The following is a 10,867-nucleotide window of genomic DNA, read 5'->3' on the forward strand; positions in this document are numbered from 1 at the left end:
CCCCCCAACCACACGTGTGGGGGTCCTCTCACACTTACAATAGCTACAGATTTACTCAAGAAGACAAGACAAGCGCAAAACACACACACACGGACACACCTCTGTCTTTTTCAGCAGCCAAATGCAGCAGCATACAAACTGGAGCCAATATTTATAATAGCAGACTCTAATGTGGATGAAAGAAAACTAAAAAGTGGCCACACACAAAGAGACTCAGTTGGCCGCTAGTGACTGTGCTGCGGTCCACTACTTATTGGTCTGTTAGATTGCCAGCAGGCCAGTCAATGTTTGTTTCCACTTTGCGCTCTTATTTGTGCGTGACTGCATCGCTTTGTGTCCAGAGGAAGAATGAGCAGGTCAAGGCGACAGCAAATGTGACAAACAACTGTAATCACGCCTCGCACCTTCATGCCCAGAACTCCGCTCATATTTTTCTAAATAAAGTAACCTGAACCTGCTCTCTAATTTGTTTAGCTCTTTATTTCTTACATCTGTCTGCCTGCTTAAAGTAACCAGTAACTATTCACCAAGACAACCATTTTCATCCAATTCCAGTGGAATGAAAGAACTGGAAATAGTTTTTAATACCAAAAGGAGAAGCAGCAGTGGTCTGCATACTTCTCATCTCTCTCACTACCAGTCCCATTACACAGATAACAGATTTATCATGTCTGTTTCATGGCTGCGCCTAAAAATCTGGAATCAGTGTTTGACATTCGCCAAGGGGCTTTTTCCTCAGTGAAATATAAAAGTCTGATTGGTGATCTTTCCTGTAATTACTCAGCAGATACATTTTCACCTTGGAGTTTATCAAGGGAGCTGGGGCTGTTTCTGGGATGTCGTCTTTGCATGCGTGTGTCTGTTTGCATCTGTGTACCTAAGGTTTCATAAGACACAGCCCATGTGAATAAAGCTACGATGCCTTATTTAATTCAGAACATGATTCAGAATTTAAGGGGATAGGAAGTGGAGCAGAATGCTTTGAGATGTGCCAGACACAGTCTCTCAGTAACAGGAGGACATTCTTAATCCGTCTCAGTTGCCTCTGAGTTGAAAAGGACACTGTCCATGGTGCTGAACTCGCTAGACATTCTACACAAAGAGCTATTGCACTCATGTCAATATATCTCTCATATAACTGCAGCTTGCAATAGGAGAACAACATTTTTAGATATAAAGCATGAACAGTAAATATTTTGGAGTCATTTGCAGCCAAAGAGTTCTTCTCTAAGCTTACCCATTTTCCACCTAGGAGGTAACACATTTACTGTAAAAGCACTAGTCAATTTGTCAGAGGTCTACAAAATAAATGCTTGCAGCTACAAAATATGTTGTGTTTTGACTGTCTGTCCTCAAGTTCTCTAAAATGAAACTATTGTATAGCTCTCATCACTTAGTACATGTCCCAGTGGGCATTTTACAGGGGTCACCAAGGCCCCACTGTTCTCTGGGGACTACTTTACATGAACTTCTGAGGTCAACAAAATGACACGTGATATGTCAAATAATCTTGAAACAATGATGACACCTGGAATCCTAACTACAATGTGATGTGTCATTCTCGAACAGTGGGACACAGACTCACCTGCTCTCATGACATGTGGTGCTGAGCGAGCTAAAGAAGGCCTCTTCCAGGGACCCTGAGACGCGGGCTTATTAAATCAGATAGCTACTTAGAGGTATTTTGGGAATCCTTGAGCAGTATGCCTTTGACACATTAAATGACTCGTGATGCACGTCCAACCCACAGAGTGAGTCGTCTCAGACCCTGCCACCAGGTGGTTGGTCTTCTGTGTTAATTATACTCAAACTTGTGAATGAGCGCCTCTCTTATGTTGTAAAACAGGGACAATCCCACCATGGTTCACATTGAGTAATCAGACCACATGTAGTCCTGGGTATCCAACACCTGGCATAACAACAAACAATTCTGACGTCTATATATACACCTAACATATTAATTAATATTCCTGAAAACCAACAACCCCCCTAACACCCCACCCCACTCCAAAAAAGAAAATATGGAACCAGGGCTCCCGCAGACAGTTTTGAGATAGCATACAGCAGCAGCAGATCTTCAACTTGTAGAGCCTGAGAAAAACATTGGGACTTTATAGTTTCACTGTGGGATCCCATCTCAATAAACACTGTTATTACCCCCTATCACATAAAACCGTAGCAGAAGTAAAACTGGAGCCAATTCGGTCTAAATTATAATATAAACTGATATTCTACAACAGAAAAAAGCAGACAAACTGCTTCACACAGATGATCTTTTAGGGAGAAGAGCACATTTCGGGCTCCAAGCTAATGGCAGTACGATGGATTTAATTTGGATATATGTGCCAGATCATTTTAGTCCAGTATTTCGGACTACTTATTGTCAACAGATGCACTTCAGGCGGTGATAAGTTCTCATGGCAGTTCTTTTGGTCGACCGTTACTCATTTCAATGGCTACTTGTTGACCTGTCAAAAGTGAGAGATAATTTGCTGAGCAGCGGCTCCCATTGATGTGCTGTGAATGCTAATTCTCTAATTAGTGGTGTGATGAACAAAGTCGCAGCGTGAGAGCGTTTTTAACTCGGGAATCCATTCCAGTCTCAGTGTGTAGACCCCAGGTTGGAGAACACCTCCATGTAACTTCCTGTTTCTATTAACCTGCAACAGAACTCCAGCAATGATAATACCCGTTTTAAAATATAATAATAGTATAATTTATGCTTTATTAATCAAGCAAGAGAAATTACAATGTGATCACTCTGTTAGAACACACATTACACATAGGCCTGAAACACACACACGCTCAGTACCATACATGCACCAACGGAGACATGTCCTTAAGTCTGTATAGGGAACTGAACCAACAACCCTCTGGTTCCCAACCCAACTATGTATGGACAGAGCTACTGCCACATTACAAAACCTTACTTTTATCTCCCTTCAGGTACATCATCATCAATATTAATATTATTATCAGACTGCTCATCTTTGACATGTAATTACTTCTACCTGGCATTCTCCCAACAGTGCCTGGGACTCATTTTGGATCCAGAGACAGCTTAAAAAAGAAGAACTGGGGCAATCTTTGTTAAAACCAACATGCAGTAGCTGACTGGTTTTATGTATGAGGTATAAGAAAAAACTGAAATAAATTGAGGTGTGAAAACAAAGGCAGACCAAAAGTATATAAACCCTAAAAGGTGCAGTACACCGAGTACAGAGAGTTCCTGGGAAAATAAACAGCAAACAACGGATGAAGGCAACCATAGCGCTACAGATGAACTCTCAAGATGTGACTCTCCATTTCAAGTCCTAGAGAAATACTGAAGCGACACACTAAACAACTCTTCCCCAGTCTAATTAGCGAGCGCCGCCTGCACGCTTAAACATCACCGACTGTATCAGTCAGAGACGTTCTCGTGTCTGGTTCGGGCTGCCAATGTTGTCGAAGTATCAACAGTCTCAATAACAACTGCTTTCCCAAACTAGAGCAGATGTTCACTATAACAAGAAACACAAAGACACATCATGTTGAGCATGGCTCAGAAAGCTTAAATAGTCATGTCCAATATCTTTTTGGATATATTCTTGGTACGCAGTGACAAAGCAAATACAGCTGAAAAAAGAAGGTAAATGTGTAAAATTGGATAACAAGTCATGGAGTCTTAGAAAAAGGCTGGAGCTAGTCCAGAATACCTTCACATCATTCTCCCTAACACAGCAGCCCACATTTTATTTTGCAATGTGTAGAAATTAAGGCCAAAGTGTGCATTAAGTACAGCCCATTTTGAAAGGATATCAGGTTCTGCTCATTTCCTCTTGCTTAGCTATGTTCCTATTGCATTAAAACAAACCACTCATGTCCTAACTACCTTCAGGTTACATTAGGTGACAGACTACAAGGGCACGCAAAACAGGATTCAGTGAGTCACATCATGTTGCTTATTAGAGATCAAAGTAAAGCAGCACGCCTCACGCGGTTTCCATTTACCATCATCAAAGCTTCTCCTCTAACGGGCTCTCTATGTCGAAGACTACTGTCACAAGTAATGAGGCGATTCATCCATGCTGCACTAATAGATATTGAGCAACGATTGCTGGACCACCAGTGCAGACATGTTGACTCAACCAACAAGACCTTCTTAAGCCTTCGCTTCCACAAATAGCTCAACATGACACGATTAATCCTAAAACCCCCGTTCTCAGGAACTATAGAGCAAAGAGAACACAACATGCCTAAAACAGGCCTTTTATTTACAGAATGTACTATAGCGGTCTAGATTTTCTCAGCACAGAACATCATGCATTATTTATTAATATGTTTTATCGCTTTATCATTTTGGCCTGTGATTTTCTAGTCAGTATTTATGGGTTTTCATATTTCCTTTTTCTAATGCTCTTTGATCGAGACTCCTGCTCCTCCTACTCTGTGTGTGCGTGTGTGTGTGTGTTCCCATCATGAGGCGTGCTGACCGTGCAGCTGAAAATGGCCGTTCCATCTAATGACGCTCCAGTCCATTGGGCCAGTGAGCCATGGCTGTGAGCCTGCGTGAGCAGCACCAGGGCTCTGCCTCTGGCACACCGTCCCTGAACGCAGTCAGTTATTAACGTTATTAGCAACACCTGCGTTCAACAAGTCAAAACGTCCTGCTGGGAGAAAGGTCTATTAGCTACGTTTACTAGCACAGACAATAATCCAGGGGTAATGCGATTAAAGTGGTGGAGATCGTGTAAACATTCTCGTGAGGGTTATTATTCTCACAGTCAGAATGAGCGTAATAACCTTAAGATGACATGCCAAAAAAAGTCAGCTGGTGAGGTACTTCTGTCTGCTCTTCCACAGCGCTGTGATGTTGGGAAAACCTCCAGGGATAACCAGAGAATTATTTAGACAGAAAAAAGTACGCATTGTAGCACAGAAACCGGGGTATTAATGGAACAATTGATTATGCAAGCTATAAAAGAATCTTCTGCTCTTCACCCTTATTAGCTATAATCTGATAATTATATGCATGTAAATGTGTCAATGCACTCCGTTTCTTTTATAAAAACACAGTCAACCTTGCATCTCCCTGCGTTTCTACCTGAATTAATTCCAAGAAACTACAGCATATTTCAGATGAAAACAATCATCAAACATAATCTAATTTACAGTCTTTTTATTTGCACTTCTAACAGCCTTTTTTCTTCTACACAGCCCATTGCTTTTCTGTACGGATCCATTTCTGTAGCCCACTGCACACCCAAAGTTTTGATAGTTGCCTCTGAACCATTGTTTCTTATTTCCAATGTAAATTTCAGCAGCACATAAAGCACCTCGTTCTTGGAAACACTTGTCTTGCATGTTTGATTTTTCTCTCTAACCAACATATCCCTGAAGTTATTTCAGCCCCGTGTCTTTACGACTTGAGTGTATTTGTCAAGGTTTTACACTCAGCAATGCAGACAAATGAGGCCCAACATGTTGTTCTCGTACGTCACTGACTGCTGCCGATGGCTGGCGCAACAGTCTGCCGGCAGTCACCGGGAAATCATTTAGAGACCCTGTTCCCAATGCAAGGAGAGAAATAAAAGAACAATGACACGCAAATGGCTTCAAGAGCAAAATTAGAAGGCGGGGTTGTGTGGCTGGTGTGTGTGTGTGTGTGTGTGTGTGTGTGTGTGTGTGTGTGTGTGTGTGTGTGTGTGTGTGTGAGACTGTCCTTGTCTCTCATTATTGCTAGATTGAGACAAATAGATGGGGATCTGCCCTTCGATCTTAAACTCCATACCATTTACCCCTGACATCACAGCTGAGCAAGTGTGTGTCTGTGTGTGTGTACGTGTGTGCTATTTAGCCTTGTAAGAGGTGTGTGTCTAACTGCAGAGCGTGCTGGCCATGTTCTGATTTGTGTGAAATTACGGTTTGCAATTGTGCAATCATGCTCTGTGTGGAAGAGACTGTGTGGAATGTATGATCTGTGTGTGTGTGTGTGTGTGTGAACGCAATTGACACATTGGTGATTATGTGTGACATTTTTCTGTGCACAGGTGCTCACTGAGTGCATTTGTTGCTTATATTTAGCCGCCGTGTCACACAAACTCACCGTGACTCATTTATACACAAAATAATGTCCTCACTTGATGACAAACCTGCTAAAAGACAGAAAACATCCAGTGATGGAGAGGTGCAAACTCTACACACTCTAGTATATATTATGCTGCTCACATTTCTGCAACACCCGTTTGTTACCTCAGCGGTTTCCTTCCAGTCTCCAGATAAAAGTAAAGCAAACTGTGGCCAAGGCGTCTTGACTCCAGCACATTGGACTCAAAATGAAGCAATTACTACTAAGCTAAAGTTGTCCTGTGGATTTTCCTTTTAAACAAACAAAGGTTGTGTGTGTTACATACACCTTGGGGTCTAATGAATGTCTTCCCTCCTCCCTGCATTACTGACCATGCACACCATTTGGATGTCCAGCCTAACACAACCACCCTAATCAGATCCGGCTCCCTGTCCTATTAAGGGCGGCTGTGCTAGTGGCTCCTTTGGCAAGACACTGAACCCCCGAGCGGCCCCTGATGCTTTGCCATCGGGGCCTGTTTCCCATCTTGACAAACAATTTAGAAAAAAAAACATCAGCCGATTTTAAGACCCAATCTGCTTGTGGAAAGGAGTCCAAGGATGTCCAAAGACCATCCAGTGTCATACACCCACTCACCAGGTCCCTGGCACTAACATCCAACTCCCCAAGGAGACAGTGGTCGAGCGTCAACCAAGTCGGGACCGGCCACAGCCCTTGCTTGGCCACTCCCCACAGAGTAAGAGGAGGATTAGGTCCCCTCCACACAGCAGATCAGGAGGCAACTCGAGGACTTTGTATTCGCTGAACTAAATCAGAAGCAAATAAAGGATTAGCATGCACCTGGGTAAACCACAGACATACTTTACATCTAGATATTTCCTGTTTGTTGACATCACCAGCAATTAATAAATGAAAAAGTCAATGGATTTGTTCAGGCCAGGTTCAGAAGGCTGACTCCCTGGCAACCGCCTTCACTTTGAGGCTAATTTGGCCTGACCGAAGCAGAACAGGTCTGCCCTCCATCTGATTAAGAGCAGCATAACTCAGAATGAACTAAAGCAAAGGTCCTGCTAATCTCTCTGCTTTTAGTTCTAAGTCCTGGGGAGAAATGGAGCTTCCCCGTGCGCTTCACTTGAACACAATTGATCTGCGGTCACAGGAAATGTTTTAAGGCCACCCAAACTTTGACCTTTCCTCTATAGATTCATGGCTGCATGTTTGGATAAGACATTTCATTCCTTACATGTTAACTAACTAGCCAGTCAGTAATGACTTGTGAACTCACTTAATCCATCACCCAGCAGTAGGTCATGTTAGTTTATTTCATTCAGCAAGGTCACCCTCCCTGCCCAGAGGACTGGGTGCCAGACCACTCGAGGATTGATTCATTGGGAAGCAACGAGCCATGAAGCTGTGGCTGGAAACGGGATATGTTCTGGTGAACTGATGTATCAAACCTCTCCTTGCTGGACCTTGCTTTGAGGGAGGTCTGGCTTGCTAGGATAAAATTACCCTGGCCCACAGCAGAAAAAAAAGAGTAAGAGTAAAGAGGGGGAAAGTGAGGGACAAAAATAAATTTAAAAAGATGCATGGAGATGCCTGAAAGTGAGATGAGGTGAATGCTTTAAATGTAGAGATAAAAAAGGGAAGCGTAGATTGATTTAGAGGATCAATGACGGACAAAAATGTGCTCCTGGGTGAAAATTATGTTACATAAAAAACCATTTCATCCATAAAACAACCAAATCTCTATCCCTGCCCTCCCTTTGCCATTTTTATTTCCAGTGTGTGATTGTGTTGACGAAATGGGCCTGCACATATGTGAATGTTGGAACAACTTAATTCCAACATCCCATATTTTCAGCGTTAGAGGTTCTGCCTCAGTAATAGGACACACACACACACACACACACACACACACACACACACACACTTTCCATTTAACGCCTATTTCCAGCAGCCATCGGCACAGCGGGGAAATCAAGCACTTGGCCACCGTTTGAAGTTGTATCAGCTGCACTTGTTCCTATCACCATGCTATCACTCCATCCCCTCCTCCTTTCTACCCCTCACTAACCCTGCTCTTCCTCACTTATCTCCCTACGCTGCAGAGATCTTTGGCCTCTTTGCTCTTCTTTACCTCTCCTCCCTCACACGTCGCCACTCATGTGCTCAGTCCCTCATAACTCTCCGTCTTTGCAGGCCTCTGCTACCCGGACTGGTCCAGAGTAGCTCAAGGCACCAAGAGCTTCGCTTCCCTTCATCATATCAGCGTCCTTTTGTCTCCTCCTCTTCCTCCATCTCTCCTTCTCTCCCCCCAACCCTACATCTGTGGTTAAGACCTACGCAGATCCTTTACAAAAGGAAAAGCCTGCATTCAAAAATGGACTCAAGTAAAAGTAAAAAAGTATTATAACAAATGTAGTGAAAACATAATTATTCAATATGCATATTGGCCCCTTACAGAGGGTTTGATTTCAATAATATATACTTTTTTTGAATAAATTGATGCGCTACAGGATAACGCTGGCGTGCGTATGCTACACCTGACATTTCTTGGAGACAGCACAGCGTTTGCAGACACAGTTTGAAATTTCCAATTCACTCCCAAGGTCTTTTTTTTCATTTTTCACAACGCACGACAAGTGCAACACCAGATGTGCCATTGTTTATTACTGAAGTCTTTATTCATTTTTTTCTCATTGTGGACAGATTCTATGTAAAGACCAAAACCAACCATGCTTTTGTCTGCTTCTCAATGCTTTATGACTTTACCTGCATTGTTTTTGGAGCCAATTTGCTCCTACTGCAGATATACTGTACATATTTAAAAACTTCCAAATGCTTACATTTTTCATTTCTGAAAAATGGCTCAGTAATGTCCTTAATCAGAAAACCTTACAGCAGGCACTGTAGCAGATGCCACTGAAACAGGAGTAAATCGTGTATTTATTGCCTCCACCACGGAGGTTGTGTTTTCAGGTTGGCTGGCCTATGAGCAGGATTATGGAAGAACTACTGGCCTGGAAGCGTTCAGCCGGGCCGAGGAAGAACCCGTTCAATTCTGGAGGAGATCCACATCAAAGGGTAGAAACACATACTACTGTTCACTCGCGTTACCATTGAGAGATGTAGGCATTCATGCTACACTGGGTGTTGGAACAAATAGTTCCTGATCTGATTTCATAGCTCGCCTCATCCATGTTGTTGTCACACAAACACTGGAAGCTTTGAGAACTCAAATCACACACGTCTTCTTTGTAGCGTGCATGTTGTTTCGGCATTCCAACTTAAAGCTCATGAACACACCAAAGTCAGAAGAACAACCTTTGAAATCGTGAAACGGGACCATCCGAGGAGTAAGTGATAGCACCATTGGCGTTGGCCTGCGCTCTCAGAGTGCCGTTCTAGTTGGGGACTATTTTCTGCTGGTGGGTAACAGTGTATGTGGGACGGATTTAAAAGAAATATCCAGTCCCCTGTGTAAAGGAGGAACACTTTGACCCGTGCAATGCTGTGTTTATAATAATAATATTTTTGGTCTATAATACAGAGGAATGAAGTAGATCAGGCAGAACACAAGGAGCTAATGTTGGTTTTGGTCGTTTTTTTTAACGGGATTTGTTGTTAATTATATTTCATACACAAAATCTAGTACCTCAAAACTGTACTTGATTAAATTGAATTAGTTATTTTCTAATACCGCCCTCCATTATTGGTACTCCTTTACCCCTTTTTCAGTCTACCCTCATCTTCTCTTTTCTCATCCACTCCTCCAATCTATTCCTCCTCCTATAGGATTCTCTCTCTCTCTCTCTCTCTCCCCCCCCTCTCTCTGTCCGTTGCTTGCCGCTGCCGGAGCCAGATCACAGTCCTCCCTTCTGCTCCGCGTCGGGAATCACACACTCTTCTCCCCCAGATAAGGACAGAGAAAGCCAAAAGAGTGAAGGAAAGAGGATAAAATGGATAAATGAAGTGACTGGGTGGAGGCAAAACCTTTCTGAAGGAGAGAGATTTCTATAAATACAAGGCAGCTTACTCCCTGCATTTTTCTCTCTCTCCCCCTTCTTTTTTGCAGTGTCCCTTTCTTCATCCAGTACCTGTTATATGGGATTAACATGACTTAAAATTCAATCAGCCTACAGACTGACGGAAGAGCGACAGAGGAGGCAGACAGAGCGCTGCAGCTGTCGAGACCGAGTTAGGGGACGACCAGCGGGAGGAGAGAGAGAGAGAGAGAGAGAGAGGATAGACAGTGCAAGGTAGAGATAGAGAGAAAGATGGGTGTTTTTCCACGGAGCTGAGATAGAGAGAGAACCGCGGACACCGGAAGATGTGGCGGTTCCAGAAGTCATGGTGGAATGATCCGGAAAACAAGGTTAGTAATTCTACCTTTTCATTTAGCGGCGTGCAAAATATGGGAAACAAGACATGTTAGGTAAGGATCAAAGAACAGGAGGAAGACTTAAGAAATGATTAAAATGACACAAAGTAGCTGTATTAAGCTTTTGAAGCAGCAAAATGAACACCGGAGGAGGAGAAGCATAAACACGATTGAAAAGAACAACAACAACAAAAAATCTGGAAGAAAAAAAAACTGGCAGAGAGGCTGCATGTGTGTAGCGGCTGCACTAATGTACACATGCACACTGAGGAACACACTCACACACACAAAGACACAGACAGAGTGAAAGCACAGCTTTAGATCAAGATAATAAGATTGTCTTCTTAAAGGTGTTGGCTTTTGGAGTTTGATTGACAGGCTAGTGAGTGGGAGGGAGGGAGGGAGGGAGCAGA

General features: G+C 43.0%; 2 protein-coding genes across 3 annotated transcripts in view; one reads left to right on the top strand and one right to left on the bottom strand.

Moving 5' to 3' along the window:
• Positions 1–10,867, bottom strand: part of LOC117962033 (pyruvate carboxylase, mitochondrial-like) — a 252,631-nt gene that overhangs the window by 59,874 nt on the left and 181,890 nt on the right. The gene's annotated exons all lie outside the window — the stretch shown is intronic.
• The window catches only part of LOC117962034 (leucine-rich repeat and fibronectin type-III domain-containing protein 4), a 36,955-nt gene continuing 36,018 nt past the window's right edge, over positions 9,931–10,867 (top strand). The window contains exon 1 of the mRNA XM_034901076.1: positions 9,931–10,448. The gene's annotated coding sequence lies outside the window, so the exon portion shown is untranslated. The remainder of the gene's footprint in view (positions 10,449–10,867) is intronic.

This window comes from Etheostoma cragini, chromosome 19 (assembly GCF_013103735.1).
Source record: "Etheostoma cragini isolate CJK2018 chromosome 19, CSU_Ecrag_1.0, whole genome shotgun sequence".
NCBI classification, from domain to species: domain Eukaryota; kingdom Metazoa; phylum Chordata; class Actinopteri; order Perciformes; family Percidae; genus Etheostoma; species Etheostoma cragini.